The sequence below is a fragment of the Gymnoscopelus braueri genome (assembly GCF_963280865.1).
Source record: "Gymnoscopelus braueri genome assembly, chromosome: 5".
NCBI classification, from domain to species: Eukaryota; Metazoa; Chordata; class Actinopteri; order Myctophiformes; family Myctophidae; genus Gymnoscopelus; species Gymnoscopelus braueri.
Genome location: NC_137606.1, coordinates 21,651,902 through 21,671,745, shown reverse-complemented (window position 1 = coordinate 21,671,745; position 19,844 = coordinate 21,651,902).

Genomic DNA, 19,844 nt, shown 5'->3' with positions numbered 1-19,844 from the left:
CGAGACCCAAATCAGTTTGGATGTTACTTCACTTGCATTCCCAGTCTTAAAATGAATTAAGGCATGCATTGTTGATAATCAGTACATACTGCATCTTCATTGTTGTTGCAGACATATATTCATTCATATACATATTGTCATGCATACCATCACTCTGAAAATATACACATTACATGCTCTCTCGGAACATTAACTGTAACATGTCACAGCTGGTGTTCAACAAACAGCAGATGTGGAGGCTATTCTATTTTCTCCACTCTCCTTTTCATTTATAATTTATACTGTTGATTGATGTTTTAGTTGTTTTTATTACCTGTTCAAAGCTAGAGCTTTGTAAGATTAGTACTTACGAAGGGTATTTTTTTAAAGCTATGGTTTAATGAAGTACTGTGGTTTGTAATTTCTTTCAATCACATGCAACACAAGGCAATAACAAACATTGTAATGTAGGAGTACATAACAGTTTTACAAGATACATTAATATGCTGTTATGAACAATCACATACTATAAGCACAGTATAAAGAACATTTGGTCCTTCTTCACAGCTGATTCTACCCGTTTCTGATAAAATTTGGAGCAATCATGTGCAAATTAGGTTTCTTTAGGAATTTAGTTGGTCAGTCTATCTTAATGGCTCTGCCTGTATAACAAGAGGGAGATGAGAGAGACTCATTCACACATGTAAATCCCAGCAGGACATGCAGAATAGATAGTTGTTTGGCACACTACAGGAATAGATTTATATATTTGTTTTTGTGTTAAAAGAATCACCTTTTGATTGATCTCTGCCTCCAGCTGGGCGTGCTGGTATATGACTTGAAACAATAATTTAGGCAGTCAACACTTTTTAGTGACAATTTTCTGAATCAAACTAATTGTTGTCTTTAAAAAAGGAACAATAACTTTGTAATAATTGCATTGCACAGTCTTTGTGGAACTTGTCCCACCAACCTTGTCACTTGTATCTAAGTGACAAATAAACCCTCCTGATTGATTCTTACTACTTTTGTAATATTTCCTTAATTTTATAATGAGTTTTCAAAGTGATACTTATAAAAGCACAACAAGGTGGTGTCTGGTGGCACAGCCAATTAGTGCACAACAATATACACTGTGTGTCCACATGCTTTTTGATACTGTGATGTGTATTGGTATCCACACATGTTTCATTTAAAGTAGTAGAAAAGAATAACATAGCATACATTAAACATTGGCCCATTTAATTAAATGTTGACTGTTGATACTAAGTACTTATATCCATATATACAGAATAATTGACTATAGATAGATTCACATATATGAACTTTGGAAAGCTGTTTCTGTAGCCGGCGGTCACCAGTTTCTTCCTAAATGGTTGCATGGAGCATGTCTGGGGGAGGAGAAAGGAGCGGAGTATGTATGTTGTGATTGGTGGAGATGGTTGTATTGTTCTCCTCGTTGTCCAATCATTCCAAGCAGTTAGTGGTTCCACCTCAGGCTCTCAAGTATAAGAAGACACAACTCCTCCAGGATATCAATACTTTCTGATCAGATCTGACTGTGGACTCCAGACTTCAGGTGAAGATGAACTTTCTCAACACCACCAGGGACCATTCTGCAGAACAAGAGGAACCCAAATACCATCATGACCTCAGTAAGTTACTTACCATGTCCCTTTTCCTTGTTAAATTGTATTTCCCCATGTTTTACCACATTCGTTTTCAAGCTGAAGTCTCAATGCAAGTTACTTGCATTTTCTCATTTTCCCCCTCATGCATCATATTTTTTAATAGTCTCTTTTATTGTCTCAAATGTACTGCAGTAATTGTTTCACTTGTAATGTAATTGTTTGTAGTATAATTTGTACAATATCATTGATATACTTAATTGATACATGATATTGAAACAATGTTCACCCTTTCTCTTTGTTTCCAATCCAGTGTTGCATCTTCTGCCCGACTTCTCTGTTCTACCAGCAGTAAAGGAACAAAGAGGTTTGGTTAAACTAAACCATCACTGCTGTGACAAGTGTGGAAAACACTTCCCTAAAATGTCCAACCTGAAAATACACCAGAGAATGCACAGTGGAGAGAAACCCTATGGATGTGATCAGTGTGGAAAACTCTTCTCTAAAATGTCCAACCTCGAAATACACCAGCAAATTCACACTGGAGTGAGACCCAAATCAGTGTGGAAGTCACTTCACTTGCATGTTGAAGAGAACCCCCATGGATGTGATCAGTGTGGAAAACACTTCTCTAAAATCTTCAACTTTAAAATACACCAGAAAATTCACAGTGGGGCGAGACCCAAATCAGTTTGGATGTTACTTCACTTGCATTCCCAGTCTTAAAATGAATTAAGGCATGCATTGTTGATAATCAGTACATACTGCATCTTCATTGTTGTTGCAGACATATATTCATTCATATACATATTGTCATGCATACCATCACTCTGAAAATATACACATTACATGCTCTCTCGGAACATTAACTGTAACATGTCACAGCTGGTGTTCAACAAACAGCAGATGTGGAGGCTATTCTATTTTCTCCACTCTCCTTTTCATTTATAATTTATACTGTTGATTGATGTTTTAGTTGTTTTTATTACCTGTTCAAAGCTAGAGCTTTGTAAGATTAGTACTTACGAAGGGTATTTTTTTAATAATAATTTCATTGATACGGTTAATCAATGAAACATGATCATTTGTTTTTTGTGAAACCAAATGATCACACTGAGTGCATATATTTACTACAGCCATTGTTTTAAATGGTGTTCTAGTTTTTGTAGCTGTGTTAATAATAATGCAATGGGGTGGGTTCAGTTTTTATCTTAGACAACAGCAAATGACTATTTTTCTTTTTTACTTGTAACTCTTTTTTTCTTTAAAAAATAAAACAAACATTCAATGTCAAGAGGTATTTTTTTTAGCTATGGTTTAATGAAGTACTGTGGTTTGTAATTTCTTTCAATCACATGCAATACAAGGCAATAACAAACATTGTAATGTAGGAGTACATAACAGTTTTACAAGATACATTAAGATGCTGTTATGAACAATCACATACTATAAGCACAGTATAAAGAACATTTGGTCCTTCTTCACAGCTGATTCTACCCGTTTCTGATAAAATTTGGAGCAATCATGTGCAAATTAGGTTACTTTAGGAATTTAGTTGGTCAGTCTATCTTAATGGCTCTGCCTGTATAACAAGAGGGAGATGAGAGAGACTCATTCACACATGTAAATCCCAGCAGGACATGCAGAATAGATAGTTGTTTGGCACACTACAGGAATAGATTTATATATTTGTTTTTGTGTTAAAAGAATCACCTTTTGATTGATCTCTGCCTCCAGCTGGGCGTGCTGGTATATGACTTGAAACAATAATTTAGGCAGTCAACACTTTTTAGTGACAATTTTCTGAATCAAACTAATTGTTGTCTTTAAAAAAGGAACAATAACTTTGTAATAATTGCATTGCACAGTCTTTGTGGAACTTGTCCCACCAACCTTGTCACTTGTACCTAAGTGACAAATAAACCCTCCTGATTGATTCTTACTACTTTTGTAACATTTCCTTAATTTTATAATGAGTTTTCAAAGTGATACTTATAATAAAAGCACAACAAGGTGGTGTCTGGTGGCACAGCCAATTAGTGCACAACAATATACACTGTGTGTCCACATGCTATTTGATACTGTGATGTGTATTGGTATCCACACATGTTTCATTTAAAGTAGTAGAAAAGAATAACATAGCATACATTAAACATTGGCCCATTTAATTAAATGTTGACTGTTGATACTAAGTACTTATATCCATATATACAGAATAATTGACTATAGATAGATTCACATATATGAACTTTGGAAAGCTGTTTCTGTAGCCGGCGGTCACCAGTTTCTTCCTAAATGGTTGCATGGAGCATGTCTGGGGGAGGAGAAAGGAGCGGAGTATGTATGTTGTGATTGGTGGAGATGGTTGTATTGTTCTCCTCGTTGTCCAATCATTCCAAGCAGTTAGTGGTTCCACCTCAGGCTCTCAAGTATAAGAAGACACAACTCCTCCAGGATATCAATACTTTCTGATCAGATCTGACTGTGGACTCCAGACTTCAGGTGAAGATGAACTTTCTCAACACCACCAGGGACCATTCTGCAGAACAAGAGGAACCCAAATACCATCATGACCTCAGTAAGTTACTTACCATGTCCCTTTTCCTTGTTAAATTGTATTTCCCCATGTTTTACCACATTCGTTTTCAAGCTGAAGTCTCAATGCAAGTTACTTGCATTTTCTCATTTTCCCCCTCATGCATCATATTTTTTAATAGTCTCTTTTATTGTCTCAAATGTACTGCAGTAATTGTTTCACTTGTAATGTAATTGTTTGTAGTATAATTTGTACAATATCATTGATATACTTAATTGATACATGATATTGAAACAATGTTCACCCTTTCTCTTTGTTTCCAATCCAGTGTTGCATCTTCTGCCCGACTTCTCTGTTCTACCAGCAGTAAAGGAACAAAGAGGTTTGGTTAAACTAAACCATCACTGCTGTGACAAGTGTGGAAAACACTTCCCTAAAATGTCCAACCTGAAAATACACCAGAGAATGCACAGTGGAGAGAAACCCTATGGATGTGATCAGTGTGGAAAACTCTTCTCTAAAATGTCCAACCTCGAAATACACCAGCAAATTCACACTGGAGTGAGACCCAAATCAGTGTGGAAGTCACTTCACTTGCATGTTGAAGAGAACCCCCATGGATGTGATCAGTGTGGAAAACACTTCTCTAAAATCTTCAACTTTAAAATACACCAGAAAATTCACAGTGGGGCGAGACCCAAATCAGTTTGGATGTTACTTCACTTGCATTCCCAGTCTTAAAATGAATTAAGGCATGCATTGTTGATAATCAGTACATACTGCATCTTCATTGTTGTTGCAGACATATATTCATTCATATACATATTGTCATGCATACCATCACTCTGAAAATATACACATTACATGCTCTCTCGGAACATTAACTGTAACATGTCACAGCTGGTGTTCAACAAACAGCAGATGTGGAGGCTATTCTATTTTCTCCACTCTCCTTTTCATTTATAATTTATACTGTTGATTGATGTTTTAGTTGTTTTTATTACCTGTTCAAAGCTAGAGCTTTGTAAGATTAGTACTTACGAAGGGTATTTTTTTAATAATAATTTCATTGATACGGTTAATCAATGAAACATGATCATTTGTTTTTTGTGAAACCAAATGATCACACTGAGTGCATATATTTACTACAGCCATTGTTTTAAATGGTGTTCTAGTTTTTGTAGCTGTGTTAATAATAATGCAATGGGGTGGGTTCAGTTTTTATCTTAGACAACAGCAAATGACTATTTTTCTTTTTTACTTGTAACTCTTTTTTTCTTTAAAAAATAAAACAAACATTCAATGTCAAGAGGTATTTTTTTTAGCTATGGTTTAATGAAGTACTGTGGTTTGTAATTTCTTTCAATCACATGCAATACAAGGCAATAACAAACATTGTAATGTAGGAGTACATAACAGTTTTACAAGATACATTAAGATGCTGTTATGAACAATCACATACTATAAGCACAGTATAAAGAACATTTGGTCCTTCTTCACAGCTGATTCTACCCGTTTCTGATAAAATTTGGAGCAATCATGTGCAAATTAGGTTTCTTTAGGAATTTAGTTGGTCAGTCTATCTTAATGGCTCTGCCTGTATAACAAGAGGGAGATGAGAGAGACTCATTCACACATGTAAATCCCAGCAGGACATGCAGAATAGATAGTTGTTTGGCACACTACAGGAATAGATTTATATATTTGTTTTTGTGTTAAAAGAATCACCTTTTGATTGATCTCTGCCTCCAGCTGGGCGTGCTGGTATATGACTTGAAACAATAATTTAGGCAGTCAACACTTTTTAGTGACAATTTTCTGAATCAAACTAATTGTTGTCTTTAAAAAAGGAACAATAACTTTGTAATAATTGCATTGCACAGTCTTTGTGGAACTTGTCCCACCAACCTTGTCACTTGTACCTAAGTGACAAATAAACCCTCCTGATTGATTCTTACTACTTTTGTAACATTTCCTTAATTTTATAATGAGTTTTCAAAGTGATACTTATAATAAAAGCACAACAAGGTGGTGTCTGGTGGCACAGCCAATTAGTGCACAACAATATACACTGTGTGTCCACATGCTATTTGATACTGTGATGTGTATTGGTATCCACACATGTTTCATTTAAAGTAGTAGAAAAGAATAACATAGCATACATTAAACATTGGCCCATTTAATTAAATGTTGACTGTTGATACTAAGTACTTATATCCATATATACAGAATAATTGACTATAGATAGATTCACATATATGAACTTTGGAAAGCTGTTTCTGTAGCCGGCGGTCACCAGTTTCTTCCTAAATGGTTGCATGGAGCATGTCTGGGGGAGGAGAAAGGAGCGGAGTATGTATGTTGTGATTGGTGGAGATGGTTGTATTGTTCTCCTCGTTGTCCAATCATTCCAAGCAGTTAGTGGTTCCACCTCAGGCTCTCAAGTATAAGAAGACACAACTCCTCCAGGATATCAATACTTTCTGATCAGATCTGACTGTGGACTCCAGACTTCAGGTGAAGATGAACTTTCTCAACACCACCAGGGACCATTCTGCAGAACAAGAGGAACCCAAATACCATCATGACCTCAGTAAGTTACTTACCATGTCCCTTTTCCTTGTTAAATTGTATTTCCCCATGTTTTACCACATTCGTTTTCAAGCTGAAGTCTCAATGCAAGTTACTTGCATTTTCTCATTTTCCCCCTCATGCATCATATTTTTTAATAGTCTCTTTTATTGTCTCAAATGTACTGCAGTAATTGTTTCGCTTGTAATGTAATTGTTTGTAGTATAATTTGTACAATATCATTGATATACTTAATTGATACATGATATTGAAACAATGTTCACCCTTTCTCTTTGTTTCCAATCCAGTGTTGCATCTTGTGCCCGACTTCTCTGTTCTACCAGCAGTAAAGGAACAAAGAGGTTTGGTTAAACTAAACCATCACTGCTGTGACAAGTGTGGAAAACACTTCCCTAAAATGTCCAACCTGAAAATACACCAGAGAATGCACAGTGGAGAGAAACCCTATGGATGTGATCAGTGTGGAAAACTCTTCTCTAAAATGTCCAACCTCGAAATACACCAGCAAATTCACACTGGAGTGAGACCCAAATCAGTGTGGAAGTCACTTCACTTGCATGTTGAAGAGAACCCCCATGGATGTGATCAGTGTGGAAAACACTTCTCTAAAATCTTCAACCTTAAAATACACCAGAAAATTCACAGTGGGGCGAGACCCAAATCAGTTTGGATGTTACTTCACTTGCATTCCCAGTCTTAAAATGAATTAAGGCATGCATTGTTGATAATCAGTACATACTGCATCTTCATTGTTGTTGCAGACATATATTCATTCATATACATATTGTCATGCATACCATCACTCTGAAAATATACACATTACATGCTCTCTCGGAACATGAACTGTAACATGTCACAGCTGGTGTTCAACAAACAGCAGATGTGGAGGCTATTCTATTTTCTCCACTCTCCTTTTCATTTATAATTTATACTGTTGATTGATGTTTTAGTTGTTTTTATTACCTGTTCAAAGCTAGAGCTTTGTAAGATTAGTACTTACGAAGGGTATGTTTTTAATAATAATTTCATTGATACGGTTAATCAATGAAACATGATCATTTGTTTTTTGTGAAACAAAATGATCACACTGAGTGCATATATTTACTACAGCCATTGTTTTAAATGGTGTTCTAGTTTTTGTAGCTGTGTTAATAATAATGCTATGGGGTGGGTTCATTTTTTATCTTAGACAACAGCAAATTACTATTTTTCTTTTTTACTTGTAACTCTTTTTTTCTTTAAAAAATAAAACAAACATTCAATGTCAAGAGGTATTTTTTTTAGCTATGGTTTAATGAAGTACTGTGGTTTGTAATTTCTTTCAATCACATGCAATACAAGGCAATAACAAACATTGTAATGTAGGAGTACATAACAGTTTTACAAGATACATTAAGATGCTGTTATGAACAATCACATACTATAAGCACAGTATAAAGAACATTTGGTCCTTCTTCACAGCTGATTCTACCCGTTTCTGATAAAATTTGGAGCAATCATGTGCAAATTAGGTTTCTTTAGGAATTTAGTTGGTCAGTCTATCTTAATGGCTCTGCCTGTATAACAAGAGGGAGATGAGAGAGACTCATTCACACATGTAAATCCCAGCAGGACATGCAGAATAGATAGTTGTTTGGCACACTACAGGAATAGATTGATATATTTGTTTTTGTGTTAAAATAATCACCTTTTGATTGATCTCTGCCTCCAGCTGGGCGTGCTGGTATATGACTTGAAACAATAATTTAGGCAGTCAACACTTTTTAATGACAATTTTCTGAATCAAACTAATTGTTGTCTTTAAAAAGGGAACAATAACTTTGTAATAATTGCATTGTACAGTCTTTGTGGAACTTGTCCCACCAACCTTGTCACTTGTACCTAAGTGACAAATAAACCCTCCTGATTGATTCTTACTACTTTTGTAATATTTCCTTAATTTTATAATGAGTTTTCAAAGTGATACTTATAAAAGCACAACAAGGTGGTGTCTGGTGGCACAGCCAATTAGTGCACAACAATATACACTGTGTGTCCACATGCTATTTGATACTGTGATGTGTATTGGTATCCAGACATGTTTCATTTAAAGTGCTAAAAAAGAATAACATAGCATACATTAAACATTGGCCCATTTAATTAAATGTCGACTGTTGATACTAAAGTACTTATATCCATATATACAGAATAATTGACTATAGATAGATTCACATATATGAACTTTGGAAAGCTGTTTCTGTAGCCGGCGGTCACCAGTTTCTTCCTAAATGGTTGCATGGAGCATGTCTGGGGGAGGAGAAAGGAGCGGAGTATGTATGTTGTGATTGGTGGAGATGGTTGTATTGTTCTCCTCGTTGTCCAATCATTCCAAGCAGTTAGTGGTTCCACCTCAGGCTCTCAAGTATAAGAAGACACAACTCCTCCAGGATATCAATACTTTCTGATCAGATCTGAATGTGGACTCCAGACTTCAGGTGAAGATGAACTTTCTCAACACCACCAGGAACCATTCTGCATAACAAGAGGAACCCAAATACCATCATGACCTCAGTAAGTTACTGACCATGTCCCTTTTCCTTGTTAAATTGTATTTCCCCATGTTTTACCACATTCGTTTTCAAGCTGAAGTCTCAATGCAAGTTACTTGCATTTTCTCATTTTTCCCCCCATGCATCATATTTTTAATAGTCTCTTTTATTGTCTCAAATGTACTGCATTAATTGTTTCGCTTGTAATGTAATTGTTTGTAGTATCATTTGTACAAGATCATTGATATACTTAATTGATACATGATATTGAAACAATGTTCACCCTTTCTCTTTGTTTCCAATCCAGTGTTGCATCTTCTGCCCGACTTCTCTGTTCTACCAGCAGTAAAGGAACAAAGAGGTTTGGTTAAACTAAACCATCACTGCTGTGACAAGTGTGGAAAACACTTCCCTAAAATGTCCAACCTGAAAATACACCAGAGAATGCACAGTGGAGAGAAACCCTATGGATGTGATCAGTGTGGAAAACTCTTCTCTAAAATGTCCAACCTCGAAATACACCAGCAAATTCACACTGGAGTGAGACCCAAATCAGTGTGGAAGTCACTTCACTTGCATGTTGAAGAGAACCCCCATGGATGTGATCAGTGTGGAAAACACTTCTCTAAAATCTTCAACCTTAAAATACACCAGAAAATTCACAGGGGGGCGAGACCCAAATCAGTTTGGATGTTACTTCACTTGCATTCCCAGTCTTAAAATGAATTAAGGCATGCATTGTTGATAATCAGTACATACTGCATCTTCATTGTTGTTGCAGACATATATTCATTCATATACATATTGTCATGCATACCATCACTCTGAAAATATACACATTACATGCTCTCTCGGAACATGAACTGTAACATGTCACAGCTGGTGTTCAACAAACAGCAGATGTGGAGGCTATTCTATTTTCTCCACTCTCCTTTTCATTTATAATTTATACTGTTGATTGACGTTTTAGTTGTTTTTATTACCTGTTCAAAGCTAGAGCTTTGTAAGATTAGTACTTACGAAGGGTATGTTTTTAATAATAATTTCATTGATACGGTTAATCAATGAAACATGATCATTTGTTTTTTTGTGAAACCAAATGATCACACTGAGTGCATATATTTACTACAGCCATTGTTTTAAATGGTGTTCTAGTTTTTGTAGCTGTGTTAATAATAATGCAATGGGGTGGGTTCAGTTTTTATCTTAGACAACAGCAAATGACTATTTTTCTTTTTTACTTGTAACTCTTTTTTTCTTTAAAAAATAAAACAAACATTCAATGTCAAGAGGTATTTTTTTTAGCTATGGTTTAATGACGTACTGTGGTTTGTAATTTCTTTCAATCACATGCAATACAAGGCAATAACAAACATTGTAATGTAGGAGTACATAACAGTTTTACAAGATACATTAAGATGCTGTTATGAACAATCACATACTATAAGCACAGTATAAAGAACATTTGGTCCTTCTTCACAGCTGATTCTACCCGTTTCTGATAAAATTTTGAGCAATCATGTGCAAATTAGGTTTCTTTAGGAATTTAGTTGGTCAGTCTATCTTAATGGCTCTGCCTGTATAACAAGAGGGAGATGAGAGAGACTCATTCACACATGTAAATCCCAGCAGGACATGTAGAATAGATAGTTGTTTGGCACACTACAGGAATAGATTGATATATTTGTTTTTGTGTTAAAAGAATCACCTTTTGATTGATCTCTGCCTCCAGCTGGGCGTGCTGGTATATGACTTGAAACAATAATTTAGGCAGTCAACACTTTTTAATGACAATTTTCTGAATCAAACTAATTGTTGTCTTTAAAAAATGAACAATAACTTTGTAATAATTGCATTGCACAGTCTTTGTGGAACTTGTCCCACCAACCTTGTCACTTGTACCTAAGTGACAAATAAACCCTCCTGATTGATTCTTACTACTTTTGTAATATTTCCTTAATTTTATAATGAGTTTTCAAAGTGATACTTATAAAAGCACAACAAGGTGGTGTCTGGTGGCACAGCCAATTAGTGCAAAACAATATACACTGTGTGTCCACATGCTATTTGATACTGTGATGTGTATTGGTATCCAGACATGTTTCATTTAAAGTAGTAGAAAATAATAACATAGCATACATTAAACATTGGCCCATTTAATTAAATGTCGACTGTTGATACTAAGTACTTATATCCATATTATACAGAATAATTGACTATAGATAGATTCACATATATGAACTTTGGAAAGCTGTTTCTGTAGCCGGCGGTCACCAGTTTCTTCCTAAATGGTTGCATGGAGCATGTCTGGGGGAGGAGAAAGGAGCGGAGTATGTATGTTGTGATTGGTGGAGATGGTTGTATTGTTCTCCTCGTTGTCCAATCATTCCAAGCAGTTAGTGGTTCCACCTCAGGCTCTCAAGTATAAGAAGACACAACTCCTCCAGGATATCAATACTTTCTGATCAGATCTGACTGTGGACTCCAGACTTCAGGTGAAGATGAACTTTCTCAACACCACCAGGGACCATTCTGCAGAACAAGAGGAACCCAAATACCATCATGACCTCAGTAAGTTACTTACCATGTCCCTTTTCCTTGTTAAATTGTATTTCCCCATGTTTTACCACATTCGTTTTCAAGCTGAAGTCTCAATGCAAGTTACTTGCATTTTCTCTTTTTTTCCCCCATGCATCATATTTTTTAATAGTCTCTTTTATTGTCTCAAATGTACTGCATTAATTGTTTTGCTTGTAATGTAATTGTTTGTAGTATAATTTGTACAAGATCATTGATATACTTAATTGATACATGATATTGAAACAATGTTCACCCTTTCTCTTTGTTTCCAATCCAGTGTTGCATCTTCTGCCCGACTTCTCTGTTCTACCAGCAGTAAAGGAACAAAGAGGTTTGGTTAAACTAAACCATCACTGCTGTGACAAGTGTGGAAAACACTTCCCTAAAATGTCCAACCTGAAAATACACCAGAGAATGCACAGTGGAGAGAAACCCTATGGATGTGATCAGTGTGGAAAACTCTTCTCTAAAATGTCCAACCTCGAAATACACCAGCAAATTCACACTGGAGTGAGACCCAAATCAGTGTGGAAGTCACTTCACTTGCATGTTGAAGAGAACCCCCATGGATGTGATCAGTGTGGAAAACACTTCTCTAAAATCTTCAACCTTAAAATACACCAGAAAATTCACAGGGGGGCGAGACCCAAATCAGTTTGGATGTTACTTCACTTGCATTCCCAGTCTTAAAATGAATTAAGGCATGCATTGTTGATAATCAGTACATACTGCATCTTCATTGTTGTTGCAGACATATATTCATTCATATACATATTGTCATGCATACCATCACTCTGAAAATATACACATTACATGCTCTCTCGGAACATGAACTGTAACATGTCACAGCTGGTGTTCAACAAACAGCAGATGTGGAGGCTATTCTATTTTCTCCACTCTCCTTTTCATTTATAATTTATACTGTTGATTGACGTTTTAGTTGTTTTTATTACCTGTTCAAAGCTAGAGCTTTGTAAGATTAGTACTTACGAAGGGTATGTTTTTAATAATAATTTGCATATATTTACTACAGCCATTGTTTTAAATGGTGTTCTAGTTTTTGTAGCTGTGTTAATAATAATGCAATGGGGTGGGTTCAGTTTTTATCTTAGACAACAGCAAATGACTATTTTTCTTTTTTACTTGTAACTCTTTTTTTCTTTAAAAAATAAAACAAACATTCAATGTCAAGAGGTATTTTTTTTAGCTATGGTTTAATGACGTACTGTGGTTTGTAATTTCTTTCAATCACATGCAATACAAGGCAATAACAAACATTGTAATGTAGGAGTACATAACAGTTTTACAAGATACATTAAGATGCTGTTATGAACAATCACATACTATAAGCACAGTATAAAGAACATTTGGTCCTTCTTCACAGCTGATTCTACCCGTTTCTGATAAAATTTTGAGCAATCATGTGCAAATTAGGTTTCTTTAGGAATTTAGTTGGTCAGTCTATCTTAATGGCTCTGCCTGTATAACAAGAGGGAGATGAGAGAGACTCATTCACACATGTAAATCCCAGCAGGACATGTAGAATAGATAGTTGTTTGGCACACTACAGGAATAGATTGATATATTTGTTTTTGTGTTAAAATAATCACCTTTTGATTGATCTCTGCCTCCAGCTGGGCGTGCTGGTATATGACTTGAAACAATAATTTAGGCAGTCAACACTTTTTAATGACAATTTTCTGAATCAAACTAATTGTTGTCTTTAAAAAATGAACAATAACTTTGTAATAATTGCATTGCACAGTCTTTGTGGAACTTGTCCCACCAACCTTGTCACTTGTACCTAAGTGACAAATAAACCCTCCTGATTGATTCTTACTACTTTTGTAATATTTCCTTAATTTTATAATGAGTTTTCAAAGTGATACTTATAAAAGCACAACAAGGTGGTGTCTGGTGGCACAGCCAATTAGTGCAAAACAATATACACTGTGTGTCCACATGCTATTTGATACTGTGATGTGTATTGGTATCCAGACATGTTTCATTTAAAGTAGTAGAAAATAATAACATAGCATACATTAAACATTGGCCCATTTAATTAAATGTCGACTGTTGATACTAAGTACTTATATCCATATTATACAGAATAATTGACTATAGATAGATTCACATATATGAACTTTGGAAAGCTGTTTCTGTAGCCGGCGGTCACCAGTTTCTTCCTAAATGGTTGCATGGAGCATGTCTGGGGGAGGAGAAAGGAGCGGAGTATGTATGTTGTGATTGGTGGAGATGGTTGTATTGTTCTCCTCGTTGTCCAATCATTCCAAGCAGTTAGTGGTTCCACCTCAGGCTCTCAAGTATAAGAAGACACAACTCCTCCAGGATATCAATACTTTCTGATCAGATCTGACTGTGGACTCCAGACTTCAGGTGAAGATGAACTTTCTCAACACCACCAGGGACCATTCTGCAGAACAAGAGGAACCCAAATACCATCATGACCTCAGTAAGTTACTTACCATGTCCCTTTTCCTTGTTAAATTGTATTTCCCCATGTTTTACCACATTCGTTTTCAAGCTGAAGTCTCAATGCAAGTTACTTGCATTTTCTCTTTTTTTCCCCCATGCATCATATTTTTTAATAGTCTCTTTTATTGTCTCAAATGTACTGCATTAATTGTTTTGCTTGTAATGTAATTGTTTGTAGTATAATTTGTACAAGATCATTGATATACTTAATTGATACATGATATTGAAACAATGTTCACCCTTTCTCTTTGTTTCCAATCCAGTGTTGCATCTTCTGCCCGACTTCTCTGTTCTACCAGCAGTAAAGGAACAAAGAGGTTTGGTTAAACTAAACCATCACTGCTGTGACAAGTGTGGAAAACACTTCCCTAAAATGTCCAACCTGAAAATACACCAGAGAATGCACAGTGGAGAGAAACCCTATGGATGTGATCAGTGTGGAAAACTCTTCTCTAAAATGTCCAACCTCGAAATACACCAGCAAATTCACACTGGAGTGAGACCCAAATCAGTGTGGAAGTCACTTCACTTGCATGTTGAAGAGAACCCCCATGGATGTGATCAGTGTGGAAAACACTTCTCTAAAATCTTCAACCTTAAAATACACCAGAAAATCCACAGTGGGGCGAGACCCAAATCAGTTTGGATGTTACTTCACTTGCATTCCCAGTCTTAAAATGAATTAAGGCATGCATTGTTGATAATCAGTACATACTGCATCTTCATTGTTGTTGCAGACATATATTCATTCATATACATATTGTCATGCATACCATCACTCTGAAAATATACACATTACATGCTCTCTCGGAACATGAACTGTAACATGTCACAGCTGGTGTTCAACAAACAGCAGATGTGGAGGCTATTCTATTTTCTCCACTCTCCTTTTCATTTATAATTTATACTGTTGATTGACTTTTTAGTTGTTTTTATTACCTGTTCAAAGCTAGAGCTTTGTAAGATTAGTACTTACGAAGAGTATGTTTTTAATAATAATTTCATTGATACGGTTAATCAATGAAACATGATCATTTGTTTTTTGTGAAACCAAATGATCACACTGAGTGCATATATTTACTACAGCCATTGTTTTAAATGGTGTTCTAGTTTTTGTAGCTGTGTTAATAATAATGCAATGGGGTGGGTCCAGTTTTTATCTTAGACAACAGCAAATGACTATTTTTCTTTTTTACTTGTAACTCTTTTTTTCTTTAAAAAATAAAACAAACATTCAATGTCAAGAGGTATTTTTTTTAGCTATGGTTTAATGACGTACTGTGGTTTGTAATTTCTTTCAATCACATGCAATACAAGGCAATAACAAACATTGTAATGTAGGAGTACATAACAGTTTTACAAGATACATTAAGATGCTGTTATGAACAATCACATACTATAAGCACAGTATAAAGAACATTTTTCACAGCTGATTCTACCCGTTTCTGATAAAATTTTGAGCAATCATGTGCAAATTAGGTTTCTTTAGGAATTTAGTTGGTCAGTCTATCTTAATGGCTCTGCCTGTATAACAAGAGGGAGATGAGAGACTCATTCACACATGTAAATCCCAGCAGGACATGCAGAATAGATAGTTGTTTGGCACACTACAGGAATAGATTGATATATTTGTTTTTGTGTTAAAAGAATCACCTTTTGATTGATCTCTGCCTCCAGCTGGGCGTGCTGGTATATGACTTGAAACAATAATTTAGGCAGTCAACACTTTTTAATGACAATTTTCCAGAGGTGGGACAAAGTCCCTATGTTGCAAGTCCAAGTCGAGTCTCAAGTCTTTGCTCTCAAGTCCCGAGTCAAGTCCAAGTCAACACAGCCAAGTCCCAAGTCAAGTCCAAGTTCTCAGCTTTTTGTTTCGAGTCCCACACAAGTCCTTAGCATTTTGGTTCGAGTCCCACACAAGTCCTAACCTTTTGTTTCAAGTCCCAAACAAGTCCTAACCTTTTGTTTCGAGTCCCACACAAGTCCTAACCTTTTGTTTCAAGTCCCAAACAAGTCAAAATGTTAATTCAAGATATGTAAAGATTTACATAAATCATGAGCATTTTTCACAATTTGCATTTGTTTTAAAACAAGGTTTCTTCCAGGCCAACAGAACGCAGATACTGTACTTTTAATTTCCTCCTTGAGGACAGGGTTTAAAAGGGCCCTTTTTAATGAATATAATGTAATTTTGTACAATCTGTATGGTAGAGTATGTTACTACAATATAACTTATACAATCAGGGTGGTTGTATTTTGTCTCCCTGCTCTTCTATTGAGACATTTAGATAATGTCAAAGGCCATGTCTCACCTAGACACAGGATCTGACACAAATTCAGTGTATCCTCTGATCAAGCAGGCAGGCTCTATTATCACAATGGTGAAATTTCAGCAATTGCACTGGAAACCGCGTTCAAATCCGGGGTAGAAGAGGAAATGTATATAGCGCTGAAGTGGTCAATGTATGTTTTGTATTAATAACCAAAATCTACAAAGTAACCTGGTACCTAAAGTTTTCAAATAATTGTAGTGGAGTAAAAGTAGGCTAATATCTGCCTCTGATATGTATGTAGTTGAGTAGAAGTAGGTAGCTGATATATTGCACTTTTACCTTAGCGCTAGGTATACTCTTGGTTGCTTGTTTTTGCAGAAAATGCACTTAGGACTTAGCACTTCTGGTGATTAGTAGTTTCGTTCCCTACCTATGTTGAATGCACTTACTGTAAGTCGCTTTGGATAAAAGCGTCTGCTAAATGACTGTAATGTAGAAGTAAAGTACTGAAAATTGCAAATACTTCAGTAAAGTAAAAAATAAGTCAAAATTGTACTTAAGTAAAGTACTTGAGTAAATGTACTTAGTTACTTTCCACCACTGGTTATACTGTAGTTTGCTCTTAGCACGCCGTAATGTTAATGTGAAGTATAGGTCTTGCCTTGCATACTGCTTTTCTCGTCTTGTCTTCCACCTTGTAATCTTTAAAACCGAAAGCTATAACTGCTGGAGTTGACATTTTATTCCACCTGGCTTCATTTCCAGCAGCGATGGCAGGAGTGAAGCCGGTGTGTTGTTTGTTTGGTAATGTGCAACATGTGGGCCAGTGTTGCCAAGTATCGGGAGAGAAACAAGCGAACCGACTTCCAAAAACAAGCCAAAGTTTGTCCAAAAGTTAGGGTAAATAAGCAGCTTTGGCAACACTATACTAGGTGTCACTGACGGCCGGGATTTCTGACTAATAACATTATAGTTGATGCACACTTTTTAAACATTTTTGGCTTGCTTAAGTGACTTGAAAGTGACTTGAAAAGACTTGAATTTTCAAGTCAAGAGGGCTCAAGTCAAGTCAAGTCTCAAGTCTTTAGCGTTCAAGTCAAGTCAAGTCTCAAGTCTTTGGCATTCAAGTCCCAAGCAAGTCCAAGTCTATTTTTGATTTGGTCAAGCAAGTCTAAAGTCATCAAAATCGGGACTTCAAGTCAAGTCGAGTCTCGAGTCTCGAGTCCAAGTCCCCACCTCTGCAATTTTCTGAATCAAACTAATTGTTGTCTTTAAAAAAGGAACAATAACTTTGTAATAATTGCATTGCACAGTCTTTGTGGAACTTGTCCCACCAACCTTGTCACTTGTACCTAAGTGACAAATAAACCCTCCTGATTGATTCTTACTACTTTTGTAATATTTCCTTAATTTTATAATGAGTTTTCAAAGTGATACTTATAAAAGCACAACAAGGTGGTGTCTGGTGGCACAGCCAATTAGTGCACAACAATATACACTGTGTGTCCACATGCTATTTGATACTGTGATGTGTATTGGTATCCAGACATGTTTCATTTAAAGTAGTAGAAAAGAATAACATAGCATACATTAAACATTGGCCCATTTAATTAAATGTCGACTGTTGATACTAAGTACTTATATCCATATATACAGAATAATTGACTATCGATAGATTCACATATATGAACTTTGGAAAGCTGTTTCTGTAGCCGGCGGTCACCAGTTTCTTCCTAAATGGTTGCATGGAGCATGTCTGGGGGAGGAGAAAGGAGCGGAGTATATATGTTGTGATTGGTGGAGATGGTTGTATTGTTCTCCTCGTTGTCCAATCATTCCAAGCAGTTAGTGGTTCCACCTCAGGCTCTCAAGTATAAGAAGACACAACTCCATGTTGAAGAGAACCCCCATGGATGTGATCAATGTGGAAAACACTTCTCTAAAATCTTCATCCTTAAAATACACCAGAAAATTCACAGTGGGGCGAGGCCCAAATCAGTTTGGATGTCACTTCACTTGCATTCCCAGTCTTAAAATGAATTAAGGCATGCATTGTTGATAATCAGTACATACTGTATGTTCATTGTTGTTGCAGACATACAGTATATTCATTCATATACATATTGTCATGCATACCATCACTCTGAAAATATAGACATTACGTGCTGTTTCAGAACATGAACTGTAACATGTTACAGCTGGTGTTCAACAAACAGCAGATGTGGAGGCTATTGTTCTATTTTCTCCACTTTCTTTTTCATTTATATATATTTTTTTACTGTTGATGGATGTTTTTAGTTCTTTTATTACCTGTTCAAAGCTAGAGTTTTGAAAGATAGTAGTAATTACGAAGGGTATGTTTTTAATAATAATGTCATTGATACGGTTAATCACTGAAACATGATCATTTGTTTTTTTATGAAACCAAATGATCACACTGAGTGCATATATTTACTACAGCCATTGTTTTAAATGGTGCCCAGGTAAAAAAAATAGCATACTAAAAGTATATTTTTGATGAATGTATTAAAGTATATTTTTAGTATGGATGTACTATTTTGGCCGACTTAAATTGAACTTAAGTGTACTTAAGTACTAATAAATTACTACTTAACCCATTAAGACCTGAGGCCGCTTCTAAACATTTTCTAAATCCTAACAGTTTTTCGGAAAAAAAATGTAAAAAAAAAAAATTCACGATTTTTCAAAAATAGCAGATCTACAAGCTCGTAGCGCGGCACTCGGTGCCGCGCTATGAGCTTGTATATCTGCTATTTTTGAATAGCCTAAATAAATCTAAAAGTGACACAGATGCGTTCCAGGTATTAATGGGTTAAGGTATGCTTGAGTATACTAAAAGTGTAAATAGTGTGCTAAATTCGTACAACTTTTTACAAACTTTAAGTATACTTAGTACAGTAGTGAAAAGTATACCCACGAGCAGTCAAAATGCACTTTTAGTGCAATTATATTATATCATTAGTGTGTTGTAAATCTACTTTAAATGGGATTACAGTACATTATCAGTAGTATAAAACTGTATTATTAAAACACTTTTATCATATTAATAACACTTTTCAAATGCACTTTTTAAGTGTCCCATTTAGTTTATTTAAAATGTATTAAAGTATATTTTTAGTATGGATGTACTATTTTGGCCGACTTAAATTGAACTTAAGTGTACTCAAGTACTAATAAATTACTACTTAAGGTATGCTTGAGTATACTAAAA